Here is a 6,791-nt window from a genome sequence, read left to right on the forward strand (position 1 = left end):
ATGCTAACTCTGCGTTAAGTGAACAGCTTTTGAGTGAGTTAAAATCAGGCCCAATGTTTCCCCACCCCCAGTCCCACTATGTCAGCGGGAACATTGTAAGCAAGGGATTAAAATCAAGCAATGCACTTTCTGAGCCCAAAGTGAGTGTCCTTTACTCTTTGCTAAACTGTGCACTAAGGTCCCTTTCCTGGAAAGAAGAAACTTAAATAGCCTAAATAAAATGTCCAATGATGTTGTTGGCACCACTGCTATTACTACTGGAAGCCTTATGTTTTAACTGTACAAGTGTGAGGAATTTTGTGCTGGCTTTCTTTTTATCATAGAATCCCTACAGTGTGGAAACAGGCCCTTCGGCCCAACAAGTCCACACCAACCCTCAGAACATCCCACCCAGACCCATCCACCTAAACGGCACATCCCTGAACACTATGGGCAATTTAGTATGACCAATCCACCTAACCTGCACATCTTTGGACTGCGGGGGGAAACTGGAGCACCCGGAGGAAACCCACGCGAATATGCAAACTCCACACAGACAGTCACCTGAGGCTGGAATCAAACCCAGGTCCCTGGTGCTGTGAGGCAGCAGTGCTAACCACTGAGCCACTGTGCCACCCCAGAATGAAGTGTTTAATGAAGCCTTGTAAAATTGACTATTTGGGATTTCTTAAGCTTGATGTTCGAGGAAGTAAGCGTAACAGTGAACATCTATCAGCTAGACATATTTCATATAGCTCCCTGAAAGTGGCCACACCAGTAGATAAGGTGGTAAGAACACATATGGCACGCTTGTCTTTATTGGTCGGGGAATTGAGTACAAGAGTCAGCATGTCATGTTGCAGCTTTATAAGACTTTGGTTAGGCCACACTTATGAGTATTGCATTCAGTTTTGGTCGCCACATTAGAAGAATGATGTGGAGACTCTGGAGAGGTTGCGGAAATGGTTTACCAGGATGCTGCCTGGATTAGAGGGTATAAGCTATAAGAACAGGCTAGAAACACTCGAGTCATTTTCTCTGGGGCAGCGGAGGCTGACGGGTGAATTGATGGAAGTCTGTAAAATTATGAGATGCATAGATAGGTTTGATGGTCAGAACCTTTTTCCCCACAATTGAAATGTCTAATACTAAGGGGCATGCATTTAAGGTGAAAGGGGGGAAAGTTCAAACAAAATGTGAGGGGAAAGTTTTTCACACAGGGAGTGATAGGAGTCTGGAACGCGCTGCCAGGGGTAGTGGGGGAGGCAGACACGATAGGGGCATTTAAGGGACTTTTAGATAAGCACATGACTATGCAAGCCATGGAGGGATATGACCAAAGGGAGGCTGAAGGAAATAGTTTCATTTGGCGTCATGTTTGGCACAACATCATGGCCTGAAGAGCCCGTTCCTGTGCTGTACTGTTCAATGCTCTATGTAAATGGATCAATTTGCAAGCAACACCCATTAATCCCTGCTTTAAGTCTGGCCTATATGCATTTGTCTTACAAATCTTTCTGCCTGAGGTATAGCTTGTAAACTTTGGCATTCTCACAAAGACAGTATATCAAGACAGCATATCTTGATCAAGACCATCGATACTGTTTTAGAAGGATTCTATGAATCAAGTGGGAGAAGAACAAACATGAGCATCCTACGTACAGGCAATGTCAAGTAGAGAGACCGCAATTATCTCACAACAAGCTGTATTAGACTGAATTTGTTGTTCAGACTGCCTGACTCAATCCTGCATAATACTGATACTGTACTCAACCAGAGCTACATCAGGTAACCTGTTCACACAGCAACCAAAGGAAATGTTTCAGAGACAGTCTCAAAGTCTGCATTAAGGTCTGCTCTATTAACATCAACACATGGGAAACTGATGCTCTATCACAAGCAAAATGGGGATTCCAGTTTTCAAAAATGGTTTGAGACTTTCTGCTCAAAAAGAGAGGATAACGACAAGAGAGAGCGAGAGAGAGATGGCATCTGTTTGAGCCACCACATCTACTGGCTGATAATAGTGTCTTCCCTGTGGAAGAGCATGTATGGCTAAGGTAGGGATCATGAAGCAACTGTGGGCACACAGTTAACGTTGACACTTCACTTCAACCCCAGCCATCCATGAGGTAACTCATCCTCAACATGAGGGATTGCCCATGATGATAATAATGCTGATTCATCAGGATCCCACTGGGATCCTGAAGATGGGGTCAGCTGTCCAAAACAAAGGGGTTCTATCATTGTAGTGTTTGTAAAGTGTGTGTTATCGTGATGGCAGATTGTTGGCCATATCAGGATAAGGGCAGAGTGGAATTTAACAGATTAGCCATGATCTTACTTCATAGATGAGTAGCTTGAGGGGCCAAATGGCCTACTCCTGCTCCTGAGGTTTCTTATTTCTGGTGTGAAACTTTCACATATGGCCCACAATAAAATGTATGCTTTTACGTTCTCACATTCTTCATAAATAAAGAATTACTTATGAAGCATCGCACAGCATGTGGCCATCTGTCATTGCTCCTACTCTGGCCTTCGTTTCCTACACTATTCCTACAAAGCTCAAGGTACCGAGCCTTATCTCTCGCTTAGCTACTTTACACCCTTCTGCACTTAACATTTCACATAGCCCTCCCTCACTGGTGTTAACGGTCATGGGAGGAATGTTGGCCAAGACATTGGGACTAACCCCTTCCCTTCTTCAACAAGTACCAGGAGATATTTAACAACCAACTGAGTAGACAGACAACACCTATAATTCAATGCCTATTCCCACAGCAAGTTCAGTTGGTGCTGAGCTGAATTCGGGATGAGATGACGAGCATCGAGCCCACTGCCCTTGTGCTATCTCTTGTTTTAGTTCGGAATGGCCTGTCTCAGACAGTGTCGGTATATGAAGGCCACATACAGCTTGGGACTGATTGAGGCGCAAAGCCCTGGAGTCATCACTTGCACACACCAATCAAAGTTAAATACGCAGAGAGAAGGATTGAGCCTGTTGAATATGACATTGACTCAGGAACCTGACCGCACCTTCAGTAGGTCCTCAGCAAAATTGCAGGTCGAATATGAGTAGGCTGTAGGTTTACTGGTAGATAGAATGATGGAGATTTTGTGGCAGAGAAGGTAGTGCCCTGGCCTCTGTGTCAGAAGCTCTGGGTTTGAGACCCACTGTAGGACTCAATGGCCAAGGAAAGTTCACTCAAAATGCAAACAAGCAGGTCAATTTTTAACTTGTACGTCTTTCTAAAATGCACCAATGATAGGCAATAAGTTCAGGAGAGATTCCTGGTTTGCTGTGTAATGGGAAGAATATCAGAGGCATTCCATCACTGCCCACTGTCCAAGATAAATATAAAAGTGGATGTTGCCACCATTATGGACCAGACCAAACCCCCTCAAAATATTCAGAAAACAGTCTAGACCCCAACCTTTTCTTATTTTAAAGGTAAATGCAATGTGTTGTGTTCCAGATGCAATTCGATTGGTCAAACTACGAATTTAAAGCAACATACACTTTATTCATCCACTATTGTCAAAATACAACAAAAGAAAGAAGGAATTGGAATATCTTAACTCTTTCAGAAAAATAAACAGAATAAAAGATACGGTACCTAATACTAATTAACTGTTCCAATATAGTAACATCCCATAAACATACCCTTGGAAAAAGGCAAATTCAGAAAACTGATTGTTTCCCATGCAATTCACGCAGCAGGACGAGAATCCCCAGCTTTTGGCTGTAACCGAGAGCAAGAAAAAATAGCTTTCACTTCTTCCAGATCCCTACAGCAATTGCTGAAAGCTAAACCAAAGGCCTTCATTCTGTGGGAGCTTGACCACCACCCATTCAGGCTGCTTCTATTGTTCCAACTTTAAAAAAAAACCAATGCCTCACAAGCTGTTTACTGGCTCTGATAGACTGCTTGGTACCTCTGTCTTAAAACCTCTCTTCAAAAAAAAAGGACAAAATAACCTCACAAAGCCTCAGCATCATCACAACATAGCAACTCAGACTCCCTGAACAAGCTATATTAAGACATTTTACACCTATTTCAACTAATCCATGGCCTGAGCAGCAAAATCAAGACCAACACTCCACTGAGGGAGTGTACACTGCCAGAGGAGCTATCTTTCAGATGAGACATTAAGCTGAGGTCAATACTGCCTGCTCAGGTGAAGGTAAAAGATTCTGTGGCACCAAATCACAAAAATAGTTGTCCCAAGTTTCTTGGTTATTTGTCCCTCAATTAAAATCATGTTAGCAAAGTCTGTGGCTGTTTATCACATTACTGTCAACTTTAAATCTCAAAGAGGGTACAGATTTAAATTAATTAGCAAAAGAAGAAAAATTGATCTGAGAAAAAGCTTTTCTCATGCAGTGGGTCGTTAGGATCTGTATTGCACTGCCTGAGACTGTAGTCTATGTAGGTTCAATTGACAAGTTCAGAAGGGAAATAGGCTGTTGGTTGCAGAAGAAGAATGTGCAGAGTTATAGGGTGAAGGAATTATGGCACTGAGTGGAATAACCATTTGGAGAAGTGGTGCAGACACATTGGACTAAATGGCATTCCTTCTGCATTGTAACAATTCAATAATTTTGTGACTCTATCTATGAGAGCTTGCTGTGTGCGAATCATTTGCTGCATTGTCTACATTTACAGCAGTGACTACACTTCATAAACTGTGTCATTGGCTGGAATGACCTTTGAGGCATCTGGTGAGTGTGAAAATCTTTGGGGAAGTCTTTCTTAAAGCATCATTATCCGAATCAAATTCCAATGGTCCTGAACATTGTGCAATCACCAGTGAACATCTGCAATTCTGAGCTTACGATGGAGGGAAGGTCATTGACAAAGCAGCTGAAGATGGTTGGACCTAGAGCACTACCCTGAGGAACTCCCACAGAGATGTCCTGGAGCTGCAATGACTGACGTCTAACAACTACAACCATCTTCCTATGTGTCAGGTATGACTCCAACCAGTGGAGAGTTTGCCCCTGAAACCCATTGATTCCAGTTTTGCTGGGGCTCCTTGATACTACACTTGGTAAAGGACTGTCACTCTCACATCACCTCTGGAATTCAGCTCTTTTGTCCACTTTGAACCAAGGTTGCAATGAGACCAGGAGCTGAGTGGGCCTGGCAAAAGCCAAATTGGGCATCAGTGCCTAACAAGAGCTAATTCATAGAATCATAAGTACAAAAGAGGCCCATCAGCCCATTGAGTCTGTGCTAACAAAGCTACACTCATTGCTAAAGGTTATTGCTGAGCTAGTACTGCTTCATAGTATTGTTGATGACATTTTCCCTAACTTTCCTGATGGAATAAGTAGCAGGCAAATGATTGGTATTGAGAAATTTTCATTGAGAAATTACCTTTTCTTCTTGGAAAACCAGCATATCTAGAATTTATAGTGACAATGAGAAAACTGTTTCAGATATTTTAGAAAACAGAAATGATAAACACAATTAAGGTCAGACACCGGGAAAAATGTGTTATTTTTAGGGACAGAAAGGATATTTCTCTACACAAGTGGAAATCCCAATGACTCAACTGTTAAGTTGCCGGTAGCTGTTAGTCTCATGTGGTTCAATCAGATCTGGTCAACTTTTGTTGACAGCACTTTGAGTTTCACATCAAACCAATCCAAAGAAATTAATGTATCTTTGCAAAAACAAAAACAGGAATTTTTTTTTTTGTTTTTATTTCCCTCACTGCGTGACAATCTGAACCATGAGCTCAAACGCAGATTTTGTATTTTTAAAGAAAAAAATTCCCACGGCGTTTCAGCTTTAAGAGAAGCTGAGATTTGCAGAAATACAACAGGGGTTTATTGAAACCGCGGGAGTTTCTGTACAGACAGCACTGCAGAGAAACGGAGGTGTGTGGGTGAGGTGGAGGCGACCTCCTGCTTTACACAGTGCAGCAGTGCAGAGAGAGAGAGCGGGGGAGAGATCGCCTCCTTTAGCTCTGCACAGAGCTACTGGAGTCCTCTCATGCCACAGCTCTGAAGAGAGAGAGACTCAGAGAGATCGCCTGCTTTAAAGCGTGCAGCTCTACAAAGACAGACTGGAGACGTCTTGTACTACAGGGTGCACAAAGAGAGATCGCCTACTTTAGAGCGTACAGCTCTCCACAGAGAGTGGAGTCCTCCTGTACTACAGCGTGCACTGAGAATAGAGGGAGAACAAGACTCAGACAAATCGCCTGCCTTACAGCGTACAGCGATGTACACAGAGAGGGAGATCGCCCGCTTTAAAGTTCGCTGAGCCGTGCCCACAGCGAGGGAGACATCGGATTCCTGTGTTTTTGTTTTTCAACATGCACAGCGAGAGCCAGACTCAGAGGCTGCTTTAGTGTGTACAGCTCTACACACAGAGACTGGAGTCCTCCTGTATTACAGCAGGCACACACAGAGGGAAAGAGACTCAGACAGCTTTACAGCGTACAGCCGTGTTCAGAGAGTGAGAGAGGGGTGAGATCGCCTGCTTTAAAGTACTCACGGAGTAAGAAGGGTCCTCCTGTATTAACAGCGTGCACAAAGTGACAGGGAACAAGACTCAGAGAGATCACCTGCTTTGCAGGATACAGCTGTGCCCACAGAGAGAAAGAGTTCTTCTGTATTACAGCGTGCAGAGAGAGACAGAAATTGGAAACCTCCTGTACAACAGAGAGATCGCCTGCTTTAGGCTGTACAGTACTGTAGAGAGTGAACAAGACTCAGAGAGACTGCCTGCTCTAAAGTGTACAGCTCTACACGCACACAGAGAGAGGGGCAGGAGACCTCCAGCCTGCACACAGAGAGA

This window comes from Rhincodon typus, chromosome 2 (genome assembly GCF_021869965.1).
Source record: "Rhincodon typus isolate 14 chromosome 2, sRhiTyp1.1, whole genome shotgun sequence".
Taxonomy (NCBI): domain Eukaryota; kingdom Metazoa; phylum Chordata; class Chondrichthyes; order Orectolobiformes; family Rhincodontidae; genus Rhincodon; species Rhincodon typus.